At 39.5% G+C, this 12954-nt stretch overlaps 1 protein-coding gene across 4 annotated transcripts in view; it reads right to left on the bottom strand.

The window, feature by feature from the left end:
• Positions 1-12954, bottom strand: part of CRADD (CASP2 and RIPK1 domain containing adaptor with death domain) — a 231769-nt gene that overhangs the window by 70293 nt on the left and 148522 nt on the right. The gene's annotated exons all lie outside the window — the stretch shown is intronic.

Here is a 12954-nt window from a genome sequence, read left to right as displayed (position 1 = left end):
AAATCTAGAGAGGAAAAAATTAAGTGGATTTCTTACATTTTTTTCTCCTCTAATTTCAGCAGAGTGGAGATGGTAACTGCTACATGAAGCGACAGGAGATAAAACATGTGGACAACGAGGACTAACTGTCCCTAGCAGAATGAGAAGACATTCTGCATGTTCTCAGGAGAGATTGCACAGCACAGGCATTACAGGGCGGCCCACACGTAAACAACTTGGTGAGCTCACTGCCCTGCCCTGCTCTTTTGCTTACACATGCCTATAGCCTGAAGAAAAGTGAACAGGACAGGAAATACCTGGTCCTCAAGGGGTAATACACAGGGGTCAGAAGGGTGCCAAGGAGAAATCACCCCAGTGGATCAGAGCCCCAAAGGCCACAGTCACCCAAACATATGCAAGATGGAATGAAACAGCATGGCAAGTGAGTAACATACCAGAGTAACACATGAATTAAAAATAGAGCATTACGTGGAAGAAAATGGGCCAAAACCAAAAATCTACAATCTCCAAGGAATAAACTAATAAGTGAGAAACACCAAGGAATAGAATTAACATGGCTCAAAATTATTTATATCCTAGGAAGCCTTCAGGTAATCAAGATAAAAGGCAAAACTTACAGAGAAAAATGATAGACATAGAGGAGAAAAAATATAATCCATCAGAAAGATTAATGAGTATTCCTGAAGTAGAGAACCCAGGCCAAAGTATTTAAAGATCCAACACAAGAAAATATCCCTAAAATGAGCAAGCAACAGAGCTCTAAGTCAAAAGAGCATACTTCATTTTTACAAAAAATGAATATGAAACAATTAACTGAAACATATACCCTGGTTCAATAATTAAATTTCCAGTTCCAAGAAACAATTCTTCAAGCAGAACAAGCCAAGTTGCCTACAATGAGGGGAAAGCCAGTCATTGTTTTCAAAAGTATTTTAAATGCAAAAGATAAAGAAACAATTCCTCCAAAATTCTAAGGGGAATAAAGTATAGTGCATAAATATTACTCCTGGGGATGATATTGAAGTATAAAGGTAAGGTAATCATCAGATATTCTTGAACATGAAAAAAACCTAAAAAGTTCATCATTCATGAGCCCTCCTTGAAAAGTCTTGACAATCTAGTCAGTGCAATGAATAAAATAAAGCTATCAGCAGTGCATACCAATGGGGGGTCAGTGAAAATGGTTTGCTTCAGATGCAGGCAATAAAGGATGCAGTGTTTATAGAGAATTTTAAATTAGTAACAAAACCATTAAAAGTCTGTCTGTTTTTCACATCACCATGTGCAGGCAATTCTAAACAATGCAAATGATAAAATACCCCTCCCCTCTGCCAGGCAGTCTCCACTAAGCCCCTTGATCTGTTCCTCAATATCAGTACCAGGAAAGCCATAGGAAAAAGATTAGTCCTGGGCACTGAATTCATTTAAATATAAAACTAATTTTAGGCTGGGCATGGTGGCTCACGCCTGTAATCCCAGCACTTTGGGAGGCCGAGGCAGGTGGATCACCTGAGGTTGGCAGTTTGAGACTAGCCTGACCAACATGGAGAAACCCTGTCTCTACTGAAAATACAAAATTAGCCAGGTATGGTGACGCATGCCTGTAGTCCCAGCTACTCAGGAGGCTGAGGCAGGAGAATCACTTGAACCTGGGAGGCGGAGGTTGTGGTGAGCTAAGATTGCGCCACTGCAGTCCAGCCTGGGCAACAAGAGCGAAACTCCGTCTCACAAAAAAAAAAAAAAAAAAAAAACAAACTAATTTTAAACAACTGAACATAACATTACATACCTTAACTATATGAAAATAACTAATCAAAATCAAAGCTAGATTATAGAATAGAATGTAAATATTATATACTTGACTATGTGAAAACAGCAATGTAACTAACTAAAATCCAAAGAGAAGGAAGGAAGGAAAAAGAGTGAAAGTTCTTAATGACCTTATTTGTCATGGCAGAAAGGAAGTCCATACTGTCTAGTATGAAAATGATAGCATCAGGATAACCTAAGTAATCTATGGTTAAAAACAAGTCCCAAGTCTCAGTGACCTAACCGATCAAGAGTTCATTTCATGCTCATACTCCCTGTACTGCAGGCCCCTGGGGGTAAGGGCTGTGCCTTTCATATGCTGGCTCTGCGCTCTGTGCTGTGTTGATCTTACGCCCCCACCACATTAACATGAGCACCCAGGCTCACCAAGGTGATAGAAGAAAGGGTGAGACTGGAGACCTGGCAATTAAACGCATTCATCCATAATGGTCGTTTCTGCTCATGTTGTGTGGCTAAAGCAAGCCACAAGGTCACATCTAACTGGAAGAAAGTGAGCAAATATGATTCTCCTATATCCTAGAAGAGGAAGAAAACTAGGTGAACAGCAACAGTGCCTACCACAAAAACATAATTGGAAAAAAAAACACAAAATGAAAACCGGCAAGTTCTTATCATCTCTTTACTTAACCATAGAGGGGAAAAAAATAACATTTTTTATGTGAAAAAATGTTTGTTCAAAGTTCAGTAATTCCTTAATTCTCACTTAGTTTTCTCCAGTTAAAATTAGGTAAAATTAAGTGTAATGGTTTTTACATTTAAAAATTAATGTGTATAGCTGAGGCAGTGGCTCATGCCTATAATCCCAACACTTTGGAAGGCCAAGGTGGGAGGATCGCTTGAGTCCAGGAGTTCAAGACTAGCCTGGGCAACATAGGGAGACCCCCCCAATCTGTACAAAAATAAAAATAAAAAATTAGCCGGGCATGGTAGTGTATGCCTGTGGTCTCAGCTACTTGGGAGGCCAGGGTGGAAGGATTGCTTGGGCCTGAGAGGTGGAGGCTGCAGTGAGCTGTGATAGTGCCACTGCACTCCAGCCTGAGTGACACAGGGAGACCCTATCTCAAAAAAATAAATATAAATAAAAACTTAGCCTGTATCATATGATCACACTTCTTTGAAAGCATATCTATCTCTCCATCCCTCTATCTTCCCATCTGCAAACATGCTTAGGGTGATGTCTAACACAACGTTTCTTTAATGTTAATGAGGCTTATTTTTAAATGATAGAATTTATGATTTGTTTCTTTTTACTTTTCTACATCCCTTGGATTCCTTATAATGAACACTTACCATTTGTGTAACACAATAAAGTCATGAGAAGTTTTGCCACAAATGCAAAAAAGCCTGCAGCCCAAGAAAGTCATAATGTGGCCCTGCTTCTAATATTTCTAAATCACAAATTCAGTGGCAGATGGCAAAAATTACATGTACTTCAAAACTACCTTTTGAAGTTAAAAGCAGAGTACAGATGTTGAGAGACAAAATTCCAAAGTGCCTTGTTTGTTTACCAAAACGCTCAGATAACTATTGTAAGTTCAACATTAATGACAACACTGCTTCTTCACAGGTTATTAGCAAAAGACATTTAAGATTCCTTTATATAAAAGTCACATATGTGAATATAATATTTTGCATTCTTCAGTCTTCCCCCTTTTCTAAATAGGGAAAATGAACTCCTTAATCACGTAATTATTTCCTACTGATAACTGCTCTCCAAAATTTTCAAAATTGTTTAAAAATACTTATAACTTTAGTTTCATCTTCAATATCAAATATATAAATATTTAAACAGATATTAAAACTGAAGAAAACAAGGTGGCCTATGGTTCCTTGATATTATCTTTGCTGCTGTTTACTGAGTAATAAACAGTATAGAGAAAGATTAAGAAGCTTCAATTGCATATTATAAACTATAAAATAACAACTCTGATGGACATATGTTTTCCTTATTACCAAACCTGCCTAGAAGAAGGGTAAGATGATCAATAACGCTAAGAAGGCAGCTGACTTCAGGCATCAAAAGCATATTTCTTTGATGGAGTTCAGCTGTGTTGAGTGGCTTGGCAGTAAGATTAAAGAAATGAAAAAAGTATGGATGTCATGCAAATTTACCAAGCAAAATCCTTCAAAGCTGTGACACAACAACAATCTTATAAATGAAACTTTCAGTTCTCTTATCAGCATCCTAGGAAGAGAGAGAGAAGGCAGGCTTTTAAATTTGCTGTCCTTCCCAAAGCTGTAAGGGACAGTGATATGGTGATTGACATATTAAGAATCAAAATAACTTCATTAGATTGATGGAATGATCCTAACAAGATTTAATTTGTCATGGGATAAATGTGATATCATCAAGTTAAAAAAAAAATCAACCATAAATGTATAGAATGTTTTCAACCTGGCTATAATGCTGTTCAGAAGGAAAGGTTCAGATGTTTTCACTGACTGCAAATACACTATCACCCTAGCAAAAAACCCAAAACCAACCAAAAACTTGACAGCAAACTTGGTTCCATTAACACACAGGTTTGGAATCAGGAACAAGGAAGATGACTGTCTCACAGAATCCACATTAATCAAACAGACCACTTCCAAATCAGTGACCTGACTGCACGTGATACAGACAGATGCAGGCAAAGCCTGATCACAGGGTCTATCCAAAGACATTAACCTGCAAGCAGGTATTAACTCAGCATGAAAGCGTGTGGCATATACCATGGTGAACTAAGAGTTAAAGGAAGATGAGAGCTGTATCTTTCTTGTTCACAGCTAGCCCCTAGCACAATGTCTGGTAGGAAGCAGATCCCAAGAAGTATCATTTAAGAGAGTAATTTAAAACACTTGTGGAGCAGTTGCATTTTGGGTAGCAGCTGCATTCCCCGTGCAGCTGCGCGTAATGCAAAACTAACCTGACGAAGCACGGGAGGTGATGCCATGCAGATTCACAGACGGGAATCCCATTTGGCTTTGAAACTGTGTGATTCTTGATACGTTTTTAATTTTCTAGGATTTGCAATATTTCAAATTAAAAAAAATATATTAAAAAATTTCGTTCTTCAGAGATATGGTCTTGCTATGTTGCCCAGGCCAGAGTGCAGTGGCTGTTCACAGGTACAATCCCACTATTGATCAGCACAGAGTTTTGACCTGTTCCTTTTCTGGCCTGGGGTGGTCCACTCCTCCTTAGGCAACCTGGTGGACCCTGCTCCCAGGAGGTCACCATATTGATGCCGAACTTAGTGCAGACACCCATCTGCATAGCGCACTACAGCCCAGAAGTCCTGGACTCAGGTGACCCTCCTGCCTCAGCCTCCTGATTAGCTGGGACTCCAGGCACAGGTTAATGTGCCTGGCAATGTTTCAAATTTTGTGCCTAAAGTGAGAATTCAGTGAAGAATTTTATGAGTGAATTCAAATATGCCCAATCTCACATAAAATACAATGGCACCCTGAAGACAGACATATTGATTTAGGAAATATTAATTGAGGCCTGCTATATTGCCAAGTACATTTTAGGTGCTAATGATACAGAAATGGGCAAATTTAGCTACTTCTGTAAATTGTTTGGGGATTGTCTAAAGCATCTCTGTGAAACTTAGCCTTGAACACGACCTTTTCTAGACCAACTCACTTATTTCAATGAAGGAAATAAAGTCAAGAGAATTAAAGTCACTTGCTTATTCTCATGATTACTGTGGAGCTCAGTCAGTAATAGAGTGATTTGCAGATGATTATCCTAGCAAGTATTCAGTACCTACTTAGTTCAGTACCTACTTAGTGTTGCAAATAAGCAGGTGAAGGGGCATATTTATAAAGGACTGCAGAAATAACATAGGCTTATCCTTAATAAATATTCTTTTAATCTCCTTGTTAACATTCTCAAAACCAAACATTTTTCCAGATTCTGTTTTTATATATGTTTAACCAAAATTTTCTTTTAAAAGTTTCCTTTAAAAGAAGCAGGTGCATGTGTGTGTGAGAGAGACTGAAAAAAGTTTAACAAAACAAAAAATACTTAGCTTCACTATCTGCTATCCTCTTTTATTTTAAATTGATTTCATGTTCCACTAACAGGTAGCAAGGTTTGACCAACACTGTTCTAGAGCAGATTCAGCTGGCTAATTCTTACTCTACATTCAATAATTAGCTCACATGTCATCTCTTCGAAGAAGCTTTCTGGGAGCCTTCCAAGCATAAATCAGCCATGCTCTTCTTGGAGGGCCTGAAATAAGTGACAGTGAAGATTCGAGGAAGGGGCAGATTCAGGTGAGAAGAGGTGGTGGCACTAGGATACCTCTCTCTGCCACACCTGAACCCCACATTGAAGCAGGAGTCTCTAGAACCCGCGGCAGGCTGTCCCCACCGCTGATCAATTTCCTGTGCACCCAGCGTTTACTGGCACATCAGGAGTGCTCCATAAGCAACTGTTGAAATAACCGCTGGGCGCGGTGGCTGATGCCTGTAATCCTAGTACTTTGGGAGGCCGAGGTGGGTGGATTGCCTGAGGTCAGGAGTTCAGGACCACCCTGCCAACATGGTGAAAACCCCTCTCTACTAAAATACAAAAAATCAGCCAGGTGTGGTGGCGGGCACCTGTAATCCCAGCTACTCAGGAGCCTGAGGCATGAGAATTGCTTGAACCTGGGAGGCAGAGGTTGCAGTGAGCCGAGATCACGCCATTGCACTCCAGCCTGAGTGACAGAGCGAGGCTCCATCTCAAACAACAACAACAACAACAACAAAACTTTAGGGAGCTGATGAAAGAGCTGACGCTAAAAGCAAATAAAAGAACCCATCCATCAGAGACTGCACAGTGGTAGCGATGGACTGAATCTGGCCCGCAGGTGTGTTTCATTTGGCCTGTCCAGTTCAAAAAACTACAAAAAGAGCATTTAAAAATTGAGAGATTTCACAAAATTCCAGATTTGTAGCTTTGCTTGTCAGCTCACCAGAGCCATCCTCATGCTGGATACCCCCAGCATCGACTCTCCTACCACGCATGAGAAAGCCCAGTCGCTAAGCTGATCTCCTGGGTCCAGGAACTCACAAGCCTTATAGGGGTTTGATTTCTGCCTCCTGTACCAGATAATGGTAGAAAATCCTGCACAGCATAATAGTCTAAGGCTTGGTGGATGAGCCTCCAGCCAGCTGGGGGAAGGGGGAAGGAGAGCACAACAAAACAGACTCTTTTCACTCAAGGCAGCACAAACCCTCCCATGTGTCTGTGGTCTTTTCCCAGGGGTAAAAGACTGCCTGAGATAACTGTCTTTCCTCTCTCTGGGATGAGATTGAAAAAAAAAAAAAAAAAAAGGTGAAATCATAGGAAATAAGGACCAGAATTAGAACATTTTATTTTTCCTTGTATCCTTTGGCATCAAATAACACTATTTTTCACAGATGGGTTTTCAATAAACTTGGGAGCAAGGCTGTGGAAAATTTTTTAAATGCTGTATGGGTCTTAAAATGCCAGTTGTTCACATATAAAAATGTGTTTCCTCCCATGAACACATCCCCCAGGAAAGCTCAATCACTCCCGATCAAAATGACTTCCAATCAAAATTCAAACATATTTTAAAAAATAGAAATTGAGAAGCTGATTCTAAAATTTATAAAGAAATGTGAAGATCTTAGAAGAGCCAAAATAATTTTGAAAAAGAATGCAGCTGGAATAATTACACTACCTGATTTTAAGACATCCTAAAGCTATAGAAATTGATAGTGCGTATTAGTGAAAAGGTAGACAAATAGATCAATAAAACAGGAGAAAGTTCAGAAATAGATTTACACCCATGTGGAAACCTTTTGACAAAGGTGCAAAGGCAGTTCAGTGGAGAAAGGATAGTTTCTTCAACAAGTGATGCTAAAACAACTGACTCTCCATACGCACAAGCACACATGTGCACACACACATGCAGACATACACAAGAACTTAAGGCATACCCCATATCGTATACAAAAATTAACTCAACATGGATCATAGACCCAAATGGAAAACCTAAAACTATGGAACTTCTAGAAGAAAACATAGACGAATTATTCGCAACCTTAGCTTAGGCAAAGACTTCTTTAAAATGGCACCATACTAAAAGCATGATCCATAAAAGAATATATTGATAAACTGGATGTCATCAAAATTTAAAACTTCTGCTATTTGAAAGACCCTGTTTAGAAAATTAAAAGACAAACCACTGACTAGGAAAAAATATTTGCAAATCATATCTTGTAAAGGACTTGTATACAAATATATACAAATAATTCTCAAAGCTTAACAAAAATAACCCAATTTTTTAAATGGGCAAAGATTTGGACAGACACTTCAGCTAAGAAGATACATGGATGGCAAATAAATACATAAAAAGACACTCGACATCACTCACTAGAGAAATGTAAATTAAAATCACAATGCAATACCACTCTACTCAAATTAGAATGGTTGCCAGTCACAGAAAGACAAATACTACATGATTCCACTTATTTGAGGTATTTAATATAGTCAAACTCATAGAAACAGAGAATAGTGGTTGCCAGGGGGGAACCACTACTGGGGGAAGGGGGAAATGAGGAGTTGCTGTTCGACAGGTATGCTTTCCTTTATGCAAGATGAGTAATTTCTAGGGATCTGCAACATTGTGCCTACAGTGTCTAATATATATATATATATAAAATATGGTAATTTCTAGGGATCTGCAACATTGTACCTATACTTAACAATACTGTATTGTGTAGATCTCATGTTAAGTGTTCTTACCACAATAAAAAAATTGGTTAAAATTAAGAAACTGAAGACAATGTTGGCATAGATATGGAAGAAATGGAACTCTCATACACTGCTGACAGAATCATAAAATGGGACAAACACTTTGGAAAATGGTTTGACAGTCGCTTAACACTTTAAACATACATCTACCACATAGTCTGGCCATTTCACTTCTAGGTGTTTAACAAAGAGAAAAGAAAGCCCATGTCCATGCAAAGACTTGTAAATGAATGTTCCCAGCAGCTTTATTTGTAATAGCCGACAAAACAAATGTCTGTCAACAGGTGAATGGATAAACAAACTACGGCATATCTGCAAAATGAAATACTGTTCTACATTAAAAAGGGACAAAGTATTAATACACACTTCAACATGGACGAGTCTAAAAATAATTATGCGGAGTGCAAGTTGCCAGACAAAAGAGAATGCTGTAGAGCTCCATTTATGTGAAATTCTAGGAAATGAAACCAACACATAATGACAGAAGGCAGATCTGTGTTTGCCTGGAGATGGGGGTGATGGGAAGAAGGAATTCTAGAGGGGCATGAGAAAACTTTTAGGGGTGTTGGATAGGTTCACCATTCTGACCTTGGCAATGGTTTCATGGGTGTGTAAGTGTGTGGAAACATCAAATTACATAACTAAGAACTTGTGCAGTTTACTATATGTCAATTATACCTCAATAAAGCTGGGATTTTTTGGGTTTGTTTTGACCCCTTCTTGTCCCTGGCCCCACTTCACTGGGTTAGGTCCTGTTCCCTAGACTCTCCCAGAATACTGCAGGATGGCCATCACAGTCTTGATCACTGGGGATAGTTTTCATCTAATTATTAGGTTGAGTCATTTGAAATTGTCAATATTCTAACATTTCTGGTCTACAACAACGGCAGTTTCACACGGCTCAACCTAACACTTGCTTGCCAGCCATACCTGACAGTGAGCTCGCTGAGGTCTGGGAGTGTCTGGTTCAGCGATGTTTGCTGCGTGAAGGTGGCGATACTCTGAAAGTTCTCTCCAGCCACTTCTCTGTTGGGTCATCATAAGGAACTGAGAAAAAGACCCCATGGGCCCTGCCTTACAGCCTTCTCCCTTTCATCCATTTAAAAATCACTCAAACACCCAGTACTGTTAAGACCTCCTTTTCGCACAGTTTTAAAACTTCCCATTTGGAAATCATCTTTCAAAGCAACAGAAACATACCCCTAGGCTGCTGGAAGCAGAGGATATAGCTTTGAAAATGTAAAAAGTATTAAACATTTAAAACAACTATAAATCACAGGAAGACTTGGGATCCTGACATCTCTCCGAGGAAAAATTCCAGAGGCTGCAGCACTTTAAAATAATATCATGTGCTTTGGTTCTAGTCTTGGCTGCTTCTCCCTTGGAACAACAAAAAGAATCGTGCCAGCTATTAAAGGCGGTCTTGTTATATAATGCAGTTAATCTCACATACTCTTCCCTGTGGGATTTAACCCAAGTTTCACAGCGGTCTATTTTATTTAGCATTGATAGTTTTATTCATTTCTTATTAAAGAAATCTTTCCACAAAATTGGCTGCTCTCTCAGCCTTGGCTTGAGAAGGAAGAATATCTGAATTAAAAATCTGTGCAACAGATGGACCTCAGTTACAAAGAATATCTCTGGCTTCAGAAGTCCCTCGTAGAGGCAGGTGTCAAGCATGTTAATAAGTTCCGGGCTTTCAGATTTTCCTGAAGACAGTTCAGCCCTGCCACTCATGCACTTTATAGGTAGAAGAGAAAATAAAAGCACAGAATTCCATAAATACTTGTCAGATTCTAGGGATGTATTTGTCTCACTTTCTGTTCATTTAAAAGGAACTGTGCTTGTATTAATGGGGAAAACAAAACCATCAGAGAGATGGAAGCAGGAGGCAGAGGGGCCATGTTGCCGATATGCCTGTTTTCCTCTGTGGCATCAAAGGGTCTGAAAAGTTAGGGAGAGAGGTACTGGACATCCTGCTTGCCCTTTTTTGGTGGTGGTGGCTCCTCCTTTTGCCAGAAAGAGGTTAAGCAAAATAGGTTCCCACAGCCTAATACTGCTGTGCTTCTCCTAGGCTTAGCCAGCCCTATGTTTTATCTGCTAGCTATTGGGTGGATAACAGAGAAGAGAAATAAGAGAAGTCATTTCCCTCTCCACTGTATGACAAATATGACACATGCTCCATTCCAAGCTTAGAAACAGTTTCTAACACAGCCCCTTCCAGTTCAGAGAGTTTTGAAATAAGTGTGCTCCCTCCTATCATTTTAAAACAAGGAGAAAGGAAAACAAAGGAAACACTTTTACTCCTAAAGCCATCGCCACAAGATAGGTATCACCATCATCTTCTCCCAACGGGTCACTAATATTTGGAGAAGCTGAATAACTTGCCCCAAATCACTCAGACTAGTAAGTGACAGAGCCTGTCTGGCTCCAGGTCTGTCTGGCTCCAGAGTCAGTGCTCTTCTAGATGATTCTCTATGTCCTGCTAAGTCTCTGGTTAGATGAATGTTGATAAATCTCTTGAGCGAGAAACAGGATTACTGGGCAGCAATTTCGGACTAGTTCAAGTATAATTCCCTGACTATGCAGATACCAGAGACATCTAAATGGTTGAGCCTAGAACCAACACGGGAAGAAAATGACTGCAGAGAAGAGTGCTCCCTTAATTCATTTTACAGCCTGAGGGAAACTGCCCTCATCAAACAGTTTTGGGGTTAGACGTACTTTAACAAAAAATACCAACAGCAAAAACTTATTTTCATGATCGATTTGGAACAAGCCCCTTGTATTAATGAATACATACTTGGGACATCTATCTGAGCCAAAAGATAATGTAAACATTTAATTGGCAAAAAAGATGAGTGGTCCAAAGAGACAGCTGTAATTCACTCCACCTCCCTCTACATGCTTCACTCTGTCCAGGGGCAGCTTTTACCTCTTGCTGGGCTATCACATTCCATGGACAGAAGAGCCATTCCCCCTGGGCAGGAGACGCAGACACCACAATCAGCACTTAAAGTTCTGGTAAATAAATATTACCATTTCTAAGAGTGACTGGCTTCAGGAATACCACTCGGCAGAAGGCTAGGTTTCAGCTTCAGCTCTGATAATGTATCATAGAATGATGCGTTCTAATGTATTCTTCGGTGTTAACACAACAGTTCCCTAAGTAAACTGAACTCTGGTAAATATACTCTTCAAAGCAATTTTTTTGACTTCTTTTCCAGCAGCAAGGTACTTCTTTTAAAAAGAAAGAAGAAAAACAACACAAAAACCCCATGTAATATTCTTTTAGCCTGCTTCCTGGTAGTGTGTGTGTATGTGTATGTGTGTGTGTATGTGTGTGTGTGTGTGTGTGTGTGTGTTTTCCAAAGAGCACAGAAGCAGCTTTTATGGTTAGAAAATTGAAGTGCTATCAAACCTAGGAAATTATAGGGATGAAAAATGAAACAGCTTATCTACATATGTCCCATCTGCTTTTGGTTTTGTGTTTTGCACAATCCATTACTGGAAGCATTGGAAAGTATGCTGAGACACTGAAAATGAGACCGGGGTGTGTCCTACAGCAGCCTAGAGGTGAGGGTAACATTGCCACTGAGCTTACACCAAAACTCACAGACTCAAAGGAGAGTTTCCAGGAAACATCAAAGTAGGGTATTACAAATAAAAACAAAATACACACCAAATGGAACCAGTGTTTTGGAACACGGTAAAAAGCAGCTTTCCATTGACTGGGGAAACACCATGTATTTCATTATTTCATCAGTTTGGGTCACTGTGTTCTCCACAACTCAGCATTTTTACTGCAGAGAGAAGTGGTTCCCAAGCTGCTTCAGCTGTAGACTCTCTGATATTTGGCAATTTCCCAGGCCTGTGCAGCTAGGTTTTAATGATGCGAGCTCCTTCTAGTACAGTCTCTTTAGACTTCTCCATTCCAATAGCCTTGCTTCTTTCTCTTCTGACTATTCCTCACTCCACTTCCCACCTCTATTACCCACTTGTAGGCTCTCCCTGAATTCTCAACACAATCATTATCTCCACTTCTGCGTGAACCACAGGCAAGGAAAAATACCTTACTTCTAAAAAGACAAAGTTAGACACGATGAGAACAGCAATGGATTCACACTTCAAGTAAATAAATGCCTGAACTGAAGAGGTATTATAGTGAATGAACATTCTTAGGCTGGAAGAACTTAGTGGCAGAGAATTCTTAAAAGAAAAAGAAAACAGCTTTCTACCCTGTTGATCCAACCAATTAATGAAAGTACAACATTAGTAGAAGTAATTTGAAAAAATTGTTTTAGTCTAAGGGTAGGAAGTGAAAGGGGATGGTGCTAAGTTATTAATCCATCAATCACTCTTTTGGTGTA

This window comes from Pongo abelii, chromosome 10, assembly GCF_028885655.2.
Source record: "Pongo abelii isolate AG06213 chromosome 10, NHGRI_mPonAbe1-v2.0_pri, whole genome shotgun sequence".
In the NCBI taxonomy this organism is placed as follows: Eukaryota; Metazoa; Chordata; class Mammalia; order Primates; family Hominidae; genus Pongo; species Pongo abelii.
Note: the sequence above shows the minus strand (reverse complement) of the source record. Positions and strands in the feature narration are given on the sequence as shown.